Source organism: Rhea pennata, chromosome 29 (assembly GCF_028389875.1).
Source record: "Rhea pennata isolate bPtePen1 chromosome 29, bPtePen1.pri, whole genome shotgun sequence".
NCBI lineage: Eukaryota > Metazoa > Chordata > Aves > Rheiformes > Rheidae > Rhea > Rhea pennata.
This window is the reverse complement of record NC_084691.1, coordinates 4,074,870-4,097,646: the sequence shown is the minus strand read 5'-3', so window position 1 is coordinate 4,097,646 and position 22,777 is coordinate 4,074,870. Positions and strand designations below refer to the sequence as shown.

The 22,777-nt window shown below is 38.6% G+C and overlaps 1 protein-coding gene across 8 annotated transcripts in view; it reads right to left on the bottom strand.

The window, feature by feature from the left end:
- The window catches only part of DIP2B (disco interacting protein 2 homolog B), a 76,469-nt gene that overhangs the window by 47,542 nt on the left and 6,150 nt on the right, over positions 1–22,777 (bottom strand). The gene's annotated exons all lie outside the window — the stretch shown is intronic.

Here is a 22,777-nt window from a genome sequence, read left to right as displayed (position 1 = left end):
TACAACACTAAGCTTTTTAATTTTGCTGTTGTTGTTTTATATTTAAACAATAAATGCAGCTACTGGAACTACAGTGAAGAATTCCTTTATCTTACAACAGCATTTTGGAGTTCCAGATGATCTACTGTCCTTGAGTCACCCGTCTGGGCCTACGTATTACGGGTAGTAATCTTAGATGCCATATGTGATGCATCAGCAAACTGGGTGAGCTAAGGACAGAGCCTAATTTTCTTTGTGTGAGAGAGCAGGGGGTGACCAGTGAAAAAGAGGTGCCACCAGATGAATTTCAACTGAAGACCTTCCCTTCCTCTCAAAATAGGAAACGAATGGTACCCTACTACCATTTCTGCTGAAGATGACAGTAGTCCTGGTTAGCAAAACGAGCCCTCAAAGGCTTCACAAGATTGGAATGCTGAAGAATACTTGGCAGCTTACCACCATAAATAAAACCGTCTCCTATAGATGTACTACAGCTTTGTTGACTCTTTGGAGTAAACAGAACTCTACCATATATAAATGTGTGCCCGCCTTACGTAGCATCAGCATGACCCTGGTATTCTCAGCAATTAACAGTGTCTCTAAAGGACTTTCCTAGGTTAAGTTGCTCAAATGAATACACAGCTAAGCTTTGATATATGCTTCTAGTTCATTCAGATATAAGAACTAAAAGGTCAGAAACACTTTGCCCTTCAGATCCCTGCATAGGGGCAAAAGGAGGCACAGTGCACTTGTACACCAACAACCGAAACCAAGCTGTCAACAGAAGGGTAACATCTACCTTTACGTACATTTTACAAAATGTCCCCAAAACTCTAAGAAAACCTTAAACCTATCACTAAATTCTATGTTAACTAATAAACTGACTAAATAAATGTTCTGCTTAAAACCTCTAACAAATATCTGCAAAATATAATAACTGAAGTGAATTTTATAAGCTATTATATTGCAAAGTGCAGCCATATGACCTGTTACCCATAAAACCAGCCCAGGTACATAAGTAGCTTAACTCCATATACAAATAATAAATCTTGCATCTAACTCCACACTGGAAAAAAACAACAATTTTTAAATAGCTGCAACTTGTCATGGGGGAAAAAGGAAAAAAAATGCATTTTCCTTTCTGAATGCTATAAAGGGTACAAAACCAAGGCTTTGTCACAAAACAGCATTTTACAGAATCTATTCAAGAGAAATGTTTTCATCTATTTTTAATAAGTAGTCAATGAGAAATACGAGTGTTTAGATGTAGGAGCCCTCAACAGCTTATAATACTAATTCTGCACCAAAACAACACATTTAAATGAGGAGAAACAGCAAGTACTACATACATATACACAACAACTAACAACTATACTCACAGTGTGAATAAAGCACCATGCAAATCACAAAGTACTAAAAAAAAAAAAAAAAAAAAAAAAAAAAGGGAAAGAAAGCAAGCATACAGATGAAGCAGTTCTGTTCTAAGAAGGCAAAATCTTTTTTTATGACCAATATCCTGATCATAGGCACTAGCAGAATTTCAGTTATTTAATCCTTAACACAAATGCATGGACCTAAGCCCTCCACCACTAGAATAAAACAGAAGTTTCGCAGGAAATGACTAAACTTTATTGAAGACTAACAACCCTGTGATTCAGCACTTGTTCAGTAGCTACATCATTGTCTTCTTCAAGGTAGAAGCTGAATTACTAGAACAGTTAGTGTTGATAACCTTCTCCCAGGAGTTGTCCTTCCAGCCCAACTACAAAAGGCTGCATTTAAGTAAACTCTTTGCCTATTCTAAACAACATATATTTCCTCCACAGAATAGTCTAGGATAGACAAATGATTTTCCAAATCAAGTCTATTCTTAACAGAGAAATAAAGACCCCCCCCTCCCCAAAAAAATGGCACCCAAAGACAACTGTCCTGCTTCAAAATATTTAAGACTCATGTAGAAAGCCTCCCACAACTAGAAAGTCAAAAGATTCCTTTGCTTAGCCTTACCGCAGCCTTCAGTAAACAATATTCAGTGAAGATCTGGGGCTGTAAAAAACACGGGGACTGATGAAAGTCAGATGTCTGAAGCTTTTACACCACCCACAGCAATCTGCAACGCCACAATTTCCAGTCCAAGGTATTCAGTGAAACCAGATAGTCCCTAGTATTTAGTTTGGACTGTTTGGCACTCTCATTCCAGGGAAGGTAGGGCCTTCCCTAGGACTCTTTTCCGCTCAACTCTTGCAAAGAAATTGATCACGTTTTTGCAGCCCTCTGTTCAGCAGCTACAATGTCCACAAAGATGTTAGGAAATTACCATAGTAGATCTGCCTGTAATTAGATCAAATCCGTAGTAATCTCTATTTTAATCTTACGTGCAATTCCTATCACCTACCTTTTCAAGGCTTATGAACTGCAATATTTAATAGTTCTCTGAAGTAGGCTTCAATTTTTTATTTTATATTTTTTAACATAAGTCAACTATCACAGGTGTCCTTTGCTGGTAACTTTTCTCCTTCAAATCAAAAAAACAAGTATATTGTGAATTTCCAAAAGAGCCTCAATGGTTCTCCAAAACTGAAGCTGGCCTGTTCCGAACTCCTTTTGTGTCTCTATTCCAAGCTGTAACACACTTGCAAAATTACAAGCTGACTGTAGCTAACCCAGAGTGTAGAAAAGTAGTCTGCAGTTTAAAAAATCTTTTATAAGTATTTGAGCCTTGACATTCAGAATGCAAACTATTTCTCCCTTACAGCAATATTCTTTAACTCTGAGTTACAAAAATAAAGCAAAAAACTCAATTGATGAAAGAATGAAGATTACAACTAAGAGAAAGTTAACCCTAATTTAAGAAAGGAGACTATAAAATTAATTGAGGTCCTGAAAATAAAGTCTTGCAAAGCCCCCTGAAAGCAAAATTTGGAAACTAGAATTAAGTTTAAAGGCAACCCCAAAAGAAAACTCAAGTACCCAGGGAGTCTGGAGTAACTGGGCAGAGGTGGCCTAAGAGGTAAATTTCATGGTAAACTCATGAGTAAATTTGATTAAAAACCAGGTGACTAACAGCTCAGAGTGATTTTTTTAAAAAACAGCCTGTGCTTAGAAGCATCTGGTGGCCACTTCTGGGACAAGAGAACTCCATTGCCTAGATAAGGAAAGCTACAGCACTGCATATCTTGTTTTTCCCTAAAGCTGTTCTGGCAATGAAAAGGAACATGTCTGCTGGTTTACCTACCTTCCAGAAGAACGAAGAAGTCACTCAAATTACTTTGTCAGCATTGTGACAGTGGCAGAAAAGGAAGGTTGAATTACATTTGGAAAGGAAATGTAATGTCTTCTATTTCTGTCCTATAAGTATAAATAAGACTTTCCCCATCTGGTCAGCATTTAGGAAAGTTATTGCTTAAGTGACTTTATTTCTATTTTCTTCATATAAATGAAATGATAGCAACATACAGCCACACCATTCAGAAAAGCAGTTTGAATATGTAGCCTATTTCAATCCTTCTAGGTCAAAACTAGATATTGTAGCTGAAGTTACTTTTTGTAACTAAACTCTAGATTCTTGAATAAGATGCAAGAATAGGAGAAGGAAGAAATGAAGAATAATTATTCCCCTATCTATTGATCACATACTGTAAGTATTTCTCGTATCCTCAGATATGAAAATGCAACCCTGATCTTCCTTTAAATGCAATGCTAGCAGAGCGCTAACCCAGTTGGCATGTCACACTGCATCATAGCACAATAATTACATACTTCCAGATGGGAATATGCTATCTGAAATCATAACTGGATGAGCCTGATGGTTATGCACGATGAAACAAAGAAAGCCATCCTGATGAAAGCATCAGTGCTTAAAAAAGTAAAACACTAAGAATAAATTTTTCAAAAGTAAAGGCAAGACATTATTGCTGTGTGCTTTCCCTCCTGCCTCCTGCCCTGATTTTCCCAAAGAGGTAGTACCAAGTGTATATTCATAAGGATGTCACTCCCATCTCACAGAAAAGGGCAGTAGAGAAAATGATGGCTGTGTCAGAGAGCAAAACACATTGCTTTCCCTCTAGCATTCACAAATCATATTAGGATTCCACTACTTAAATACAATTATTAATCTTTTACATGGCCTCAAATTAATCTGTAAAACTAATAATTTGACTTGCAGAAACTCCCACCAAATTCCAGAAGCATAGCTGATAGAAAGATAGGAGACCGAGTTGGTGAGCAGTTATTAAACTTTTCTTGGATTTTGCTGCTTTATTTAAGCCTGACTAGTGCAAAAAGAAGTACTGATAGATATCAAGAGTCATTTGCACTGAGTTAAATATCCTTAGACCTGCTCTGCACATGCTAATTTAAAATAACACAAATCCCATCCCAAGTAGTTCTACGAAAAGAGATCTATATTTAAGTCAACGGAACACAGCGCCATGGAGTGATCCGTGCTGTGTAAAAGCCCAGGAGCCTTTACAGGCTTCTTTATGCAGAGACCAGGCCATCTTTTATGGATTGAAGTGTACTCACCATTCAACTTGGTTATAAGCTTGGGAAACCTGATTTAAATAGAAAGAGCAGAAAAATGAAGCGTACAGCATGGCACAGGAAGCAGATTTCAGGCCCTGCACTCAGTGCAGGCTGTGTTAAGCCTTCGGCTATGTTACAGCAGCAGCCGTGGCTTCTTGAGGAATTTCACTGCTAAGGAAACCATGCTGGCATGTCACCAACAAGCCTAAGAAAACCCATTATTCTGTCAGCTGCAATGTTCTTTACAAGAAAGATCATGCAAGGAACAACTTCTGTTTGGGGATCTTTCGATATGCTGAAGAAGAGTCAATGTCTGTTACCAAAAAACTTTGTTAGGACACTGGATAGCAGGATGTGGCAAGATCCTTGTTACGTGAAAGCCTTTAAGCTGTGTGGAAGAGCAAAATAATGTGCAAAACATATTATAACAGTAAACATTTGAACCTTTACACCACAGCTTAACAATTTAGCTGCACCTTACAAAGGTACTGAGCTTGACTACTTCATATAGATCTCTGCCAGCACACCAATGCCCCCTTACTAATTCTGCACATCAATACTTCTTAAAGAAAACAGTTTAAAACTGTTGGTACAAAGTAGCTCCACCACACCTGTCTTCAGGTTGAAAAAACAAGCCACTAGCATAAAGAGAAGGAATATTCAGACCAATTATAATAGACATTGATGTCCTTCCACAACAGAAGGACCTGAGTAGATGAATTTTTCTTGCCTTCTAAGAGTGTATCACCACCATCATGACGTATTGTCACAAGAGTCTGGGTGCAAATATTCTTTCTTGATGGACACCAACAGGTCCTTGAACCTACACCACTAGGCTTAAACGAAGATTTTATTTAACAAGTTATCTCCAAAAACACAATTACCACTTTCATTGAGTTTTCCTGCTATGGCCTCTTTTGAGCTGAGAAAGGAGATGTTGCACCTCTAATAAACTGACTTTTCAAATGTCTTACTTGTAGGAGGAAGGAAGTGTGGAGAAATCAGTAAGATTATTTAAGGGCACAGAGTCAGCAATTTGCCAGAAAGAATGCAAACAAAATGAAAAAAAAAAGAGCTTACAAAAGAAATTGCAGATACAGATATGATTTAGTTTGAAGCTCAATCTTTGACAGCAAACTAATAAGAAAATTTTTATAGTAAAATACTCTGTGAAAATATTGTATGTTTATTACAAAATTTGCCACTACAAACTTGTTAAAGTGTTTCCAAGACCACATTTCCCAGTAAAGCATTCACATAAGCAAAATCCACAAGAGAAAATTACCTTTCTGATTTTTCCTTAGTGAAAAACAAAGCAGAAGATAACACCAGAGTAATCACAATGAATGACTCCAAAACACTTTGCTTGAGAATCTTAGCAGTGGGGAACAGAGGTGCTCAATAAAACAGAAAACAGAAGAGGACACAAAGTTTGGACAATAACTGTTTTGTTTACGCAGCAAATAGCCTCTCTATGTAGACTTTTGCAGAGATTTTAGTTAAGAAAACATCTCATGAGTTCCTGACAGTTCTTCCTAGCCCTGGGTTTACCTAGGCCAGTACTTCTGTAAAGCTGCTTTAATACTCCAAATTACTCAGAAAAATCTGACAGCACTTCACTCCTCTTTGAAATAGAAGACTCTTCTCGTTACCGAAGGCATCCTCTCACCAGTTCAACGACCAGTTCTGGCATGGTCTGTTCTACATGCAAGTAACCTCCCTTCTGGAAAAGCAAAGTTATCACCATGAGACAGATTAGGACCTAATAATCTCACTGACAGAGGCCTCATGAAGCACAAACTGGACAGCTTCCAACAAAATTGTCTCCACTTTAGAGAACTGTGGAAGGGAGACTGGCCCTAACAATACATGACACTGGTAATATTAATGAGTCAGCCCTCTAACTACATACAACAGCTGAATATCAATGAAAAAGCAAGCATATTTTACATCTGGCACCTGGCATATCAGGACAGCAAGCAAATGCTGCTTTGCTGCATAAGCAAACACCTACATACAATTATTCTCAAAATTGTTTATTTGATTCTGATGTTTCTACATTCTGCTCCCATAAAAGCCAGAGACATTTGATACAGTGGAAATTAAACTCACTTTATTTATAATAAAAACGGAAGAAAAACAAACATGTTCCTCTAATAATGAAACCGCTTTCACTAGGTAAAATGAAAAATTCCTGTTAGTAAATTCAGCATTAAAGTATCAAAAGACAAAACTAGCTATAAACAAATGCATTTTAACAACAGATCAACTGACCCAGCAAACACTAGCCGTTTGGAAAGTAACATTAACCAGTAAACAAAAGTGGTCTCTGCCAGAGGCCAGAATGCTGACTGCATTTCCCCTTTATTGTTTCCATCTTGAATCACGAACACCAGATTTCAGAAGGCTCAAAATGGGATTCAGTCACGGCTCAGAGGGTTGTCCGCTGAAAAGCATAAGCCCCTGCATAGGCCTAATCAGGAACTTACTGCATACAACGCAGAACAACCGCGAGCTTGTGTACTGAAGGCAGCTGCACAGTTAGAGTAAGAACACAATCAATCTCGAAGCAAGTTCCACATGTTTTTCAGGCCAAATTATCTCATGAACTGAAAGGCAACCAATTTAAATCAGATCTGCCCTTGTATTCTGTGTGCTTCACTTGAACAAATATCTATAATTGGGATGAGGAAAACACTTATTTCTAATAAGTAAAAATTTTACAGTGTATTTGTGTAGAAGTTGAAATCTCTCCAAGAGAGACTAAATATTTTTTCTCTATACTTCTAAAAGCAAAACAGCAGTGTAAATAAATAAGTGCTTTTTGGCCTTAAAGTGAAAGCTGAACATTTCCTTGACACCAAGACACCCATATTGGCACTGTTTTTTTTGCTTGCACAAAAGCAAAATCACCTCCAGATTCAGAAGTCCAACACCACGGCCTCACTGTAAGCATGAAGCGGAATGAGAAAACTACTGCTAGAGTTCATGTCACTAACTAAGGGTTTCTTTGAAGCCTGCTACTTCCCACACAGCATAGCTGACTGCTGGTCTTCTATTTGTTTTTCACTGGAAAAATGCATGGGCTGGTATTTACAGGCAAGAAAAGTCTTGTTTGGATTTGATATAGGATCTGCTTTGTTAGGCTCTAGCTGAAGAGATGGAAAAACTGCTCAATCTGTTTTATGGTTAATTTTATGGTAAAGTTACTTACAGAACAGGATGAGCTGCTCAGAAGTTTTAAGAACTGTAAATCAAAATAAATAAAACCACATTCCAGATTTTAAGTTAATCAGAATGCTCTCTCAAGTTGACCTTACCTATACCACAACATGGAAGAGAGCCTGACAAGTCTGCTAAAAGCTTTAAAAAGCCTAAATTAAATATTAATATTCTAAAAATGATAAAGCCAGCACAAAAACACAAGTTGCCTTCGCCATTCCAGTTCTGTACAGCCCAGAGCTAGAGATGAAAGATTTCCTGCGAACAGGTATGCATTTTATTTAAAACATACTAGATGATACTATGAATAAAATAGGAAAAAAGCAGGCTACAGCTGTACAGACTGGGAACTGCAAGCTATCTGAAAAAGCAATAAGCAATAAAATGCATTCACAGTAAACTAGTAGCAACAGTTAATTGTTACAATGCCAACTAATGAAAAGCACAGCCAAAAGGCTATCAATACTGGACTGGCCTTACAGTTATATTTAGTATGATGAAAAAACAAACCAAACTGTGTTAAAGATAAAATTAAAATCTCTCCCTTCAAAGTCTCACTTTCGACGTTCGTTCATATTCAAAACACTCTTCTAGTTAGGTACCTGAAAAAACAAACATATTAGGACAAATATATGCAGCCCTATTTCAGAATTTTACTTTTGCCTTAATTTAACTAACTCCAGGAGGAAAAACCTCCATAAAGGAAAAGGATATTGACAGCACTACTATACCACAGCTTGGGGGTGGGTTGGTGGGTTTCTTTCTATTTTTTGCTAGTTAGGTGTTTCTTTAAGATGCTCCTTTATCTTTCATTTTATTAACAGAGAACCATCCCTATTCCCTCTGCTTTAAGAATGCCTGATTTGTCAGGTCTTAATAACAACCCAGAATGGCTTGCCAAAAACTCCAAAGAAAATCTTCTAATTGAGTGTTGACATCAGTTACTTAATTTTAATGAGAATGAGATCATATTTTTATTTCTCTTTCTATAATAAATTTAATTCAAAGGTGACTATGCACTTTCTCTTAGCAATAGCCAATCTCCCTCAAAGGTATAAGCAGTATTACTTTAAACCAGGTACTGATTTTTATTTGTTTATTTCCCAGTAGCATTTAACTCTAACATTATTAGCCTCTTTTTATTACTAAGCAAAAAATATGCATCCCTTCAGGATATCCACGTAGAACAGAAGCCCAAGAATGTCAACCCTATGGTTCTCACTGGAAGAAAACTGAAATGCTAGCCAAAGTCTCTTTAGGTAGAGACAGAGTAAAATTTAAGAATATGCAACTGCGAAGTGTCCAAAAGAAAAAAATTTAAAAGCACCACCAAAAAAAGCCAGCCAAGAACTGCAGAGGGGTAAAGTTAGACTTATCTTATGACTACTAGCGGGGACAGGGAAGTGTCTGGTTCCAACTCATGCCATGCCTGTTGAGAAAACATGAGGGAAGCAGGGTGTAAAGGGTAACGGTAGGTGTTTGGTAAAGCTGCTTCTTCAGATCCAGAACATGACGCTGGCAAAGTTATCTGACGTGCATGGTTTAATTCCATCTTTATTTGCAGTAGTAAAGGCAGCAGAGTATTTTCAGGCCTTGCTGCAGGAGTTCTACCTCTTCTAAAACCTGGAAATGCTACAGAATACTGTGGTCTAACCATCTGAAGACTCTTGTCTGAAGATACCGACTTATTACTCATTTTAGTATCCATGCTCTCTGTGGTCATGCTCCAGCATGCTTCATTGCTCCTCTCCATTATACTTTGCATATTCTAGACACCAGTTTTCATTTTTCCCTTGGTCCCACAACCTTTCATTAATACAAGATCCTCCACCACACCACACACTGATTTCCCAAGTCTTATCTCTTGCCATTCAGAGATTAGAATTTAACATTCTCTTTTGTTTCAGTATTTCTGCTCTAGATGACAACATTAAAAAGTATTTGCATATTAACCATCTGTTACTGTACCTGAGCCATAATCACTAGATACCAGCCATTTCAAAGAGCACTACAACGTTTATGGAATTAGTATGTCAACGTAATAATATTAACAGAGAGAGGCTGGTATCTTCTTTTATAAAATAACATATGCAACAGGATTTGTTTCCAACTACAAATGTAGTGATCTTTCCATAGCAATTTGAAGCACCACAGATAGCTCTACACATTTTTGGGGGGAGCAGGCAGGGCTAAGGAAGTGTTGACAGCAGTAATTTAAGACAAGATATTCTGCCAAGAAAGAAAAACTAGAAAAAAGACCAAATAGAAATCTTGCAATTAAGCAAAAACTCTGAAAAATGAGGAATGCAGATAACAGCCATTGGTTTGGAAAATGGCCCTCCAATTTGTTCAGTAAAACTTGCCTGCTGATTCCATATGTTTCATATAAGTTAAATTTGTGCCATGCTACTTAACAGACTCCTCAGAGGAAGAGGCAACAAAACTTCTTCTGAAATCCAAGCCTGATCCTCAGGTAACTATCATCTTCACGAAAAACACACAAACACACAAAAGCCACAAGAATGTGCTCGCCTGCATTACAGTTCTCTGAAGTGATATTGATATTAATTGTGTTCTGCACAGATAATCATTGAATATTCCATGTTACAAGCTTTAAAGAAAAAAACAAACTGGCCTAGAAACACAGTCAGCAGAAGTCAACTCTTCAACTGCAGCAGACAGTATTTTACCTAGGGATTCTTAAGACACTGTTGTAACAGCTATAAGTCACTCCAAAATCTTCCTTCCATGCCAAGGGAAAGGAAATAGTAGGACAATGCAGATTTGACAGTAAAAGTATGTCCATTTTTTAAATTGGATTGGCTTAAAATTGAAGTTTGAGAATCGACTTTGTATCCATTTTCTTTCAGTGAAAAAAAAATGAGAATAAGGAATTTATCGTAAGGAGAAAGCAGTTGTCGCAGAGGCAGATACCCTTCACAGAGATAGGACAGTATATGTCTGACCATTGGAGACATCCTTTTCCTCGTGATTAGGATGAAGAGTCACATACAGGCTCTGAGCAGTTCAGTGACAAGAGACCAGTTTTGCAGGCATTCTTGCACAGAAGATTCTTTCCTAATGATTTAGGATCACCAGATGGATTAAGTGCTATACTGACAAACCCACAGAATGAAAATCCTGAGAACTACACGCAAGATATTAGCAGCGAAACACAGCAGCCAAGGCCTAAAGAGCTAACGTAGACTGACTTGCAAAAGTGTGCAATCATTTCCATGCGGCTGCCTTCATCTTCTTTACATATGAGGCCAAGAAAGCCCCTGGGGCTGTACTAGTGCCTAAATGGGCGCAGGTTTCCTTTAGTCTCCAACAAAGGCTTTAAGCAATTGGCAAGCTGCCCTAGCCTAGCTGTCTTCTTCCTTTGCATATGTGCCTCCATCCATAGATAACACAGAGTGGCTTTGAATTTGCACTCTGCACAATCAGAGGTAAAGGATATCACAGGAAACCCAAGTTAGCTCTTCCCCTTCATGAGGTAACTCCCTTGAACAACCAACACAGTCTTTTTCATTTACGTACCTACCAGTGTGTTACACTTAAATAGCAGACAATATGTTCAAAGCTCAAACATTAACTGGTTTAGTGAGTTGAGAGAGATGCTGTCTGCAATTGCTTGAGGCAGAATGTGCTAAAGGAGCAAAAATTTACCTTTCAACTGGAATCTATGTAATAGCTTCAAATAATCCCTTTGGAATATGGAAACAATCCAACAACTGCTAACTTACTTGCATGTGACAATAACTCTTAGAGACTTTTGCCACATTTCAGCTACAGAAAATTTAAACTATTCTTGCATTTAAGAACCACCACCATTTAAGAGTCTTTCAGAAAATGTTATCTGAAACAGATTATTATTTCAGATCAACTCTGCTATAGTAGTTTTGATGACTTCCAAACTGAAGCTGATCTCAGAAGTAGATGCTGTCGATTCTCCTCTATAAGTAAACGTCACTCTTTCCCTTCTACCCTTTCAAATGACAATATTCTGCTTTCTGTAAGGTACCTACACATTTCCCAACCTGCCTTCCAGATACAACAGCAGAGTTGAAAATGAAAAGCTAGCATGCAGAAAAGCGAAAGAGCAAGGCCAAGACACAAAACTAACGGTAGAATTACAGAAGGGGGGGGGAATAAAATCTTACATCTTCCAAATTTCTCCACCTCATCAGTTCCTTTCACTGTTCCTTTCTTGAAATACTCTGCAGGCTATTCTCTCATGATGTCAAGTGAACAGCAATACTGTTCAATAATGTCAACTTCTTTAAGCCCATCAGCTCCTCAATCCAGTTCACAACACAGGCCCGTGAACTAGCACAACTGAGAGGTTGTCCCTTTGCAGTGCAAGGGCAATATAAAGGAGCAAACACGTTCTCAGCTGAACTGTTGCCAGATCCTTCATAACCTGAAGCCAAACTCAATTCTAATAGAAAACTATTTACTCCTTCCCCAGTTTTCCATGCCAAGTCTTTCCTTTTATCCTTCTGCCCAAATAGTTCTGTCTCTGCTGGAAGAGGAGTGTGCCTGCAGTGCTGTACATGTCTGCGTCTCCTTCACACCATTTTATTGTTCACAGGAAGGTATTCTGTAATTTTAAGCAACAAAACACAAGAATTAATTACTTTCCTAGGAGAAAGGCCAAGTTATGGTATCCGGCGCAGCATGGATAATTTCATCACCACCATCCACCTTACTATATCTGTGTGCCCTCTTTTGTCACTTTGCTGTATTCACTTCCATCTCTAGAATGTGAAAAAAGAAAAGTGTCGCCTTTGCCACATATCCAGTGCAGATGAGAGGGAACCTCCACAGACAAACCCCTGAAGAGCTGCCTGTACATGAACCTTTAGTCTACTTGGCTACCTTGATCAGGTTTAAAACAAGAAATTACGTTCTCACTCCAGGGAAACGCATGGGTTGAATATCATGAACTGTCACACTGCAGCACTGATAAACTCAGAAGGATTACTGCAGGTAAGCATGCAAAAGACAAATCTCTACAACTCTTCTCAGCCAGAGTATCACATTTCACAGGTCACATACAAAGCCCAAAGGATAGCAGGCAGTACAGAAAAACAGTGCAAAGCAACTAGTACATGTTTGGATAAGAACCAACAAATAAACCCTAACTTCTATTAAGAAAACTCTTGAAATTAATGACAGCCACGCTTAACAGACAAGATTTCAGTGCTCCCCCTTACGGGTCTACAACAGAGAGGAAAAATAGCCTGAGTATTCTTTTTTAAATTAAAGCCTTAACTGACAAACAGGTTCATTCAGATTTCTTAAAAATCAGCCTATTCACCATGAAGGAGGAAAGGAGAGGGAAGGAGAAACATGCTATTAGGTAACTAATTATCTAGTAGGATACATGACAGCAATCACGATATATCAAATATGATTTTACAAGATCCCAAACCCTTTCTTTATACCTTCCATGCTATAATCAGATACTACTTAAAAGTGTTTTACCAAAGCTTGATACAGTGAATAACCTTTTGATACACAAAAGCCAAAGGGTAATTACATCTTCCTGTTTGCTGTTCTAGCCAGACATTTTTTTAAAGGCCGAATGCAGAAAAAGAATTGCCCTGAAAGCCTTTTAAAGCAACAGTAGCTCCAAGATTTTTTTTTTTTTTTGGGGGGGGGGGGCTTTGATGGAAAACATGACAGCAATGACTGTGTGCGCTATCACAGGCATCTGTGTTTGAGGTCAATCTTACTGAAGATCCTTACTCCTTACTAGAGAGGTCAATCTTACTACAACATTCACAAGTATTTAACACTAATGGCAACTTGTCCTGCACAGTTTTTACATGCTGCAAATTTAAAAGAGGATTTAACAAGTAAAGTGTATCAAACACAGGAATAACTAAACAGAACAGCAATGTTTGTTCAAGGTTTCTAGGTGTGGCTGCAGCCAGGGCATAACAGGATTATTTATATCTGACTCATTTGCTTTGTCTTCATCCATGATTCTCCCTGCTTGGGACTCAATAACCAAGTCTTCTGCAACATTGGACTTCTTAACTTCAGAACATTTTAAAGATCTGCTTAAAGATCTTTGAAGATCTCTCAAGAATTTAAAGATGACAGGAAAACATAGTTATACCGAGAAACTCCTCCACCTGGAAAACGTATCTTCCAGAAATTCCAAAGATACAGTCAACTTAAATCGATCTGTATTCAAGTGAAACTTTGCACCACTGGTAGCACTAATTTTCAGATTAACTAAATCTGCTAAAAACCAAACAAACTCTCAACACACCATACAGATATCCATTTACCAGTTGATCAGACTGCATGTTTCAAGTCTCCTCCTTTGTCAGTGATAATACACCCTTCTCTTCCATGGAGCAGACAGCCAAGCGTCAAAAGATCTCAGTTCTGTTCCCAGCTCTGCTGCTGATTAGTGTGACTGACAAAGTCACCTCACCTCTGTGCATCTCAATTTCCTGTCTGTGAATTGAAAATAATACTACTTCCCCCTTTTCACTGAAGTAACTTCCAATCCAAAATTGTTCAAGTATGAAAGTTTTCATTCCAATTACAATAAGAATTGTTCACATTATTTTTTAATTCACAAGGGATCACTTTCAAGTTTCTGCCCTAAGAATAAACAAAGGTCTCAGTCCTGAAAAACATTTACAAGCGCACTTTACTGCTGTTCTACTTTAACACAAGACGGACTGACAGACTTCAGTATTTTTTTCCAGGATTGTCACAAAGTCAAAAATAAATTTGATCTTTGTACAGATTTTTTTCTTTGATTAGCTGCAAGTGCTTCTCTGCACATGAAGCAAAGTAAATGGTTCAATACTAGAGAGAGAGAAACTCGCATTCTTAAAAATTCAATCACTTCCCATCTCCAGCTCATCATACAGCTTCACAGACTGCACAGCTGAGGTGACTGTGCTCTCCACAACAGAAAAAAGTGCTAAGCACTGAGGACACCTTAAACCATTATTACTGCCCAAAGCTTTTGAAACCAGGGCTGTAATACTTGAGGACACACCATAGGAACACAAATGCTCTTCTCTAGCTTGGAGATGCAATAAGGGATCATCTGAAGCAAACTTCTCAGCAATGCCCTTCCCTTCACAAACAGGAGACAGCATTACAACAAGTTCTGCTTTTAGCCAACTCAATTCCACTGTTGCCTTGATAGAACCACCCCCCCTGGGGCATGTAACAATCTTCTTCTTAACACCAGAAATGGGACATCTTTAGTATGCATTGACCATTTATATTTGATTAAGAACAGACAAGTAAATAAATAAATGACACCATAGTTTAATAAGCTGTAATTCTGCTTATTCCTCTACCAGAATGCTGAGAATCAAGGATCTTTTATCTCTCGTGCTGATCGCCAACTCTGCTCTCCATCACACGGTGAATAATCATAGCCTGGAATTTGCCATGTCACTTCCCAGCTCTCAGAGCAGCTCTCGTTCTCCTCACTGCAGTGGCGACGATGCACACTGCGAACAAGATCGTCAGCTGCTGCCACCCAACACAAAATGTGCTAGCTACAGATACTGCTGTCTTGACAGAAAGGCAAATAGCAACCTTTTGCAACTCTTAACTTTGCTCGTTCTGCTTTCTAGAAAGTAACCAGAAGGCTTTAAAAACCCTTTCTCCCCTCACAGTTTCCTTGGGGTATCTATGGCATCATTGTTTCCAGACAAGCACACGGCGGTTTCTCATGCGTAATTAGTGAAAGGTGATGATAAAGACACAATGACTAGGCAAAGAAAACAGTCTTATCAGAACATCCATGTTGACATACATTCTTTTCTGTTCTCAGTGAGCAAATTACAGCATTTCCAAAAAAGGTGCTTCATATTGAAATGGCTCTTCATTTCAAAGATTAATCACCACTCTAAATGAAGAGCTGCTGCAGTAAAGGCACAGACAGGCCAGCAGGCAAAGTAAAACTTTCCTTAACACATCCTCATCTGACTCTACCCTTTGCGGAATGGTGGCTGCGAAGGTAAGTAATGAAACCCACAGATAGGTACTGAAACTGCATCTTCCAGCTCTCAACCTGCTGCTTTACATACTCTGCCATCCTCACTTTAGATCACGCCCTTCAACCTTACGACCAGTGGCCTGTCGCAGCTTGTGAGTACACTCCAAACTTAGCGTTTCTGTAATCTTCCATGGCTTGACCCACATGAACAGCTTGCCTTCTTGGTCACCCCCCTTCCTAGTGACAGCAGCACAGTTCAGTCACGCGTTCAGCCACAGAACATGCTTGTGGCAGCTACAGCAATTGCTCATATGGAAAAACAGTACTCAAAAATACTTATTCTTAGCTCCTTTTAATGAAATTCAGCAGCTAGAAAGGAGGAGCTGGACGTATCACATGATCAGTCAATTCCCAGCAGAACAGTAGGCTTTGTCTGCACTACAGAGCTGTGTGCAGCTGTAAGGGCACTGGTGCCTCTCCTCCGTGCAGAGCAGCTCTGCTCAGAGTCAGGGACAGAGCAAACTAACATCCAGGCTGCTAACTTTTTTTTTTCTTGCAGTAAATTACATATGCTGCTGTTAGAGGAATTTATTAGAAACCTGTATTAGTGGAAGATCAACACTGCTATACTTAAATAAGTCTTTTCACGCAGAGTGAACTACAATCTACAAACATAAGCACTAAATCCTCTTATTTGCAATTTATGCTTTATTTCCAGTAATAGCACAGTTTATTCCCAAACTCCTTCAGAACTAAGGTACAGGAATAGCATCCCTGTTAGGAGTCAAAGACAGGAAAAACATTCTAAACAAGCCTTTTTCACCGCTGCACTTTAGACCCGATGTTTGACATTAGTCCTGATCCCAGAGGCAAAACGGGAGTGCTTTATCCACTAAGTCAACCAGCTCCCACGGCTATAGCCATCCTAAATGGAATGCATTATTCCTGCATTAAAACATATGTTTTTCAAGGCAGCTAGCCATCCAGCTGTTCTGAGAGAGATTACAGAAGACCTAATTTTATCAGGCAGAGATACAATTCTTTTGGTTGTTTTTGCTCCCTAGGGACATGGGCTGGGGAAAGCAGGTTGCCTGACTGCTGGGGAACAATTCTGAAAGGCTCAGTTGCTGATCGTTGAGGCAGTAATTCACATTCTGGGTTCCCCAAATATATTAATGCATGCTCTGTAGGCTCCGATCCCCACAGAATTCAAAGTCCAGAAAGATCTACTTTTTTATCACAATTCTCAAAACAACGAGAATTTTAAAGGTTATTTTGGCAGAGAAGTGTTTAAATGTTCATATTTTTTTTTCTTTCTAAGCAGCTCAAGTTACACCAAATAACGTAGATGATTACTACAGTAAAAAGGACAAGTTAAATTACTATTACATTGACTGTCTTTGATATAAACATAGACTACAAGCAGAAGAGATTAAACACTTTCAGATACTCTCAGCTTTGAAGTTTGGAAAAATGTTATGCAACCTGATAGAAAAAGGCATTTTACACACATATTGCTCAAAAATGCAGGAGACAGTAACAACCCACTACTGTCAAGCATTATTCGGAATGAGAAATACAGGTGTGAGGTTTTCCCCAAGACTTTTCATCAAAACGTAACGGCAAAATTTGTGTAGCAGATGGAATGCTACTGCCTGCAGAGCATCCGTTAGCTATAAATCACCGTTTCCCCTTACACACGGTGCAAATTTAAGAGTCTCCCATTCTAATTAATACAAGGAGATATCCCAGCTTGATGACTCTTCCCTGATTTCATGAAACAAAATTTGGGGTTGAATCAAGCTTAACAGAGAAACACTTCAATTCCTCTATCTACCCAGGCAGGTCTAAAGAGCCAGAGCTACAGAAGCTGAGCAACTTGCTGTGAGATTCAGGAAATGCTTTTTATAACTTTGAAGTATGCAGTTTAAAGAAAACCATTTTAAGACACTATCTGAACATTATATTTGAAGCAAATCAAAACAGGAAACTATTCAGCTTCTGCTTGCACCTCTGGGACTCCCCACCATTAGTTCACTCTTTGGCTTCTGAAACTTGTCCCTGAACAAACACGATAAATCCAATGAATAAAATGCTACATGATAAAAACTAATCAGATGGAGGGAATCAGGAAGGAACCCATTATCCTTTCCACAATATTACAAACGAACTGGAAACATGAGGAGTCCTCTACATGCATTCTTTCCTATGCAGATCCAAGTACTGTGCAGAATTGGACGTGTATTTGAAAGAACAGCTATTTTGCTCCATACAGTTATGCCACCATCTATCACCTTTCAACTTTTCACACTACAGAATTTAAAATGGAAAACTGAAAATTAGTTACCTAGGACATCATGAGATGAACAGAGGAGACTAATGCAGATGTGTCAGGCTAACAGGTCTGATTTAGCACATGTAGCTTAAGTATCCAGATGAAACTGGAAGTATCACCCATGCTAGAAATAGTAATGATCATAAAGACAAACCAGAAATCTTTGCTACCAGATGTCATCTCCACCCAACAGAGGAAAACTGGTTCCAACTACAGTAAGGCTTCAGAGAAGCAATCAGGAAGGAGGCGAAAGACTCTCTCCAAAGCCTCTAATTTCCTCCTCTCCTCAAGGCAAAGGGTCAGAGTTGCAGTTTATCTCTCCTTCCCTCTCTGCCCCCCAAGAAACCTCACTCCTCATTTCCTAAGTATAAAAGAGAGAATAGAAAAATATGCACATTCTTTAACTCTTGTTATTCTTTATTATTCCAAAACAAGTTCTCCAAAAAAACCCCTCTTATTTCATCACATTTACATGCTTCAGCCATGTACCAACAGTTACACCAACCTCCCAGTCACCATCTAGCAAAAACTCTTCTTTCAATATTTGCTTTTAACCCACTCTATCCAATCTCAGGCCTTATCATCATTCTGCTCTGACCATCTTATGAGCTTTCTGTTTGATGCACTGGTGATGGGAAAGGTTTGTTACTTTGCTCCTCTGTCAAACATGACTTAAGCAGTATTTCCTTTTCCTCTGAGCCACAGACACTGCAGGGAACCCATGTATTACCAGGTTTGTGTCACATTTTCCTGGGTAGTAAGGCTTAAGAAAATACAGTATCATCAGAAGTGAAGGCTCTTATCAGAATCTTTATAAAGTTAAACAAGGCAGGAATTATGATCTCTGGATTTACGTAAACACTCCCTGTAACGTGCTTTAAAAGGAATTTTATGCATTTGAAAGCACTGCCTTTGTTGGTTGCATAAAGAATGACTGTGTTAAAGTCATACACAGATTTCTCAGCAGATTTGGTACCCATCAGCTGTCAGTCCTGTAGGTAAATTAAGGAAGCAACATAAAAGGTTTCCCATTACTAGTTTTGCCTAATACAAGACTTGTGGGTGAGATACCGCATAATGCACAAAACCCACCTGTAAGTCCTGCCAGCCACAAGACAACCAGATCCAACTTGCTTATGTTCATAAGCTCTTCTTCAACCTTCACATACAACCCGGCTACAGCCAGAGTTTCCCCTCTGAATGAACAATAACTGAAGTGAACTTTCTGCCCACTCAGCAAAATCTACTTAAGCAGTTCTTACTCGGACAATTACTTCACCTGACTCTTCTCCAGTCTACTTAAATTCTGCTCTTCAGTTAATCTGAAGAAAAAAAGAAAAAAGGAAGAAAGAAAAAGAAACCCAACTCATCTATTTTGAAAGGTGCCTGATAATCAAAAATGAAAATGCACAATTTTCAAAAGAACAGAAAAATATCATGATTCCACAGGAATTTTTCTAGCCAAACAAAATAAGGACTCTACCCACTTGCCTGAGTCAACATGTTTTCTTTCAGTAAGATTCTATCCTATCTGGCAGGCCTTCAGACCTGGGTTTCAACCATTTTGCTGATACTACTTTTTCCAGACACGCCACCATCCTTGCTATTTCTTCTGCTTCTGAAAATCCTAATACAAAGCCTTCCTCTGCACGTAGCGCCTCAATTCTTCAGTAAGAGACAATGAGCTCTAAAAGGAACACAGAGAGGTACCCGAAGCCATTCACAGAAATACCCACGCAAAATCACAAACCAAACAGTCAAACATATGTTTAACCAGAAACGTAAACAGAAACCATCTCCTTCGATCCATGAAGCAGGAGCAATGATACGATAACCCTGTCACATAAGCCAGAAAATACTCAAATTATGTTTCCAGGCCTGAACCGCTAACGGGAAAAATTCTTCCTTACTATTAGGTGGAGTTCCCCCTCCCATTACTTCATACTTTCATATATGTCACAAAGCGAAGTTCACTCCACTGACATCCCTTTACTACTCAGAAACATCAGACAAGACAGAAACCAGAGTCAGACAAAAACTGGCAGCCAAATAAGCTGTTTATAAGAACACTTAACCCTCTGAGAGGCAAGTTAGCCCACACAGCACAGTCTGGGAGACAGCTGTCCTACTTTCAAAGCAAAAAGCTCTTGTAGCACCACCATCTAAGTTGCACCAGGGGAACAAATTTAACCTCTGAAACAGTACAACAGCTTCCTAACACGTATTGTATCATGAATCTACTTAACGTGCATAATTAGAACTTTTGAATATGGGTACACTGTGATGCCGTTAACATGCATGAGAGAAACAGTTTGAGAATTTCAGTCCAAAAGCACAGCTCAACATGAGGGCTGAAGTGTTTTAATGCTAACATTTTAAACTGAGCATAGGAGGAATTCAAACATTTACCATGCTCTGTGCCTTCATTAGCACAAACTGCAAGCATTTTAAGAAACAGCATCATACAGAGTGGACACAAAGTCACCTTCACACACAGCTGCAGTTCAACCCCCACAGGTGTAAAACTGAGTTCCTGTTACTTACAGAAACATGAAACCTGTTCATTCTTTAGAGTCTCAGCCAACGGTGGGGTAAGTCTTCTTTTAAGTGAATATCCCTGGAACTTTAACTCATTAAGAAGAAGCAGATGCAAATTTAAAGACAGCCCTACCCATCGTTAGTGATGCATAATGTGGGTGTTACTGACAAATGAAGAAAAGCACTAGAAAGAAAAAAAAATACATCTGAAAGTGAGAAAAAAAGGAAAACATGAGTGATCAGTCAGTCACTCACACAGTTCTAGGACTTGCTTCGTTACTTATATACACTTACTGTTATTCAAGATTTTTAATTGGAGGCAACAACACTGATTTCTTCTATAAGGAAATTAGATGTCTCTGAAGAATATTGTTTATGAATTGGGTATAATGTACTTAAAGCTAATAGAAGATAACTGAATTCTTATCCAAACTCATTTAGAAATAAATGAGTTAGACTCCAACCAATCACTGGGGCCAAATAAAGACACACAATGAAGGACTAAGAAAAAAAAACGCTCTCTGCTAGTGAGAAGAGCTTGTTTTCTGAAACACATTCCACTATTTTGCTTATAAGTTTTAAATGTATTCAGGAATGGGGCTACTGTTACTTCCATTCTGACCACAAGGCTCAGTCAGGAGCTCATCCAGAGATGGCAGAGGTATAATTTTAGTCCTGTTCCCCTGGCCGCACAGATTGTTCCTGTAGAAAGTCTCATGGTTCATATCGCTGCAAACTATGATTTCTATTTCAAGCGTGTATTAAACTAACCCTTCTATTACACTTTGCATTCTACATGCTGACACAGCATCCTTCACAAGCACAGTATCAGATAAGACTTGAATACTGTATTTTCCCCTATATTGTTACAAGTTCTTTAAACCATGTTAATGGCAAACTAGCCTTGCATAAAGCTAGCTGTGAGGCTTAGCATACAATTTGTCTGCACTACTAGCCTGCATTCCAACTGCATCTGAAGCCGTCTTTCAAATAGTCAACTCATATGCTACCCAACATAACACCCCGCATCAAGAACAGAGCACTCTCTCAAATGTTACCGTCATCAGGACCCTGGCCTACTTGCACGAACTGCTTGCAGATGCAGCTCCTCTCTCATGTAAAGCATTCATATTCAGAAATGGTGCAATTCTCCTCCTGAATAAGCTGTTCTTACTCAGAAACCCTGACAGAAACATTCTAGTAGGCTATTAAACCTAGAGACAAATGAAGCTGCAACAAGGCGGGGGGGGGAGGGGTTGTTTAAGTTATTAAAGCTTGTTAAAAATCAGTACAATGTGACAATCACCCATTGTAGCAAAAGGATTTTTTTTATTTTCGCAGTACTATATAGTAAAAGGACAAACTATAACAGGCTTTCAGTACCAAAAGAAATTAGTTTTAGAAACCAACAAACAAATGCTTATTCAGAACAAGCAGATTCAGTAAATTATTCACAAAAAATTATTTCATATTACATTTCTGAGTAACATAAAATAATGTTTGTTAGTTCTTCGTTATCATGGGCTACTCAAAAAGCAGAGGATTATCATTTTCCTTAAATGTTTACAAACATTTGACAAAAAAATAGTTATCAATAAAGTTTCAACTACGAATAACTTATGTTTAAAAAGTATTACTGTAGTGTTTTCATCCTGCAAACTATTGATTACAATATACCAATGCAGGCAGTGGGAGCTGACAGCACCCAGAAGCTCAGTGAATCCATTCCTAGTCTTCAAAACTGCAAACAGATCTCCTTTATATGCTGAACAGCCCAGGACAAAGTGACAGAGCAAGGCAAGATATTCCTGCAACTTGATTTTTCATAAATTTTAATACTAAGGGAGATTATCGCAGTGATGCAGTGAGACCTTCCAGCAAGCCACCGATTATGGCATCAAGTTCAGTTCCTTGATGGAACTAGGGCATTTCAAGCTATGCAAAACAGAGCTACCTGCTCTGCAACCTTCACTCTCTATCCCCCAAATTCATCTCTCACCCTATAACTTTGTGAGGAAATTTTATGACAAAGTTGTTTTAGATACCAGGAAATACAAAGACATACCCGTGCAAATACGGAAACAAGTTTTCTGGGTTTTGTTCTCAGATTAAAAAAAAAAAAGAAAAAAGAAAAAGAAAAAGAAAGTAAACTGTGCTGACTTCAGCTATGGAAAACAACTCACAAAGTG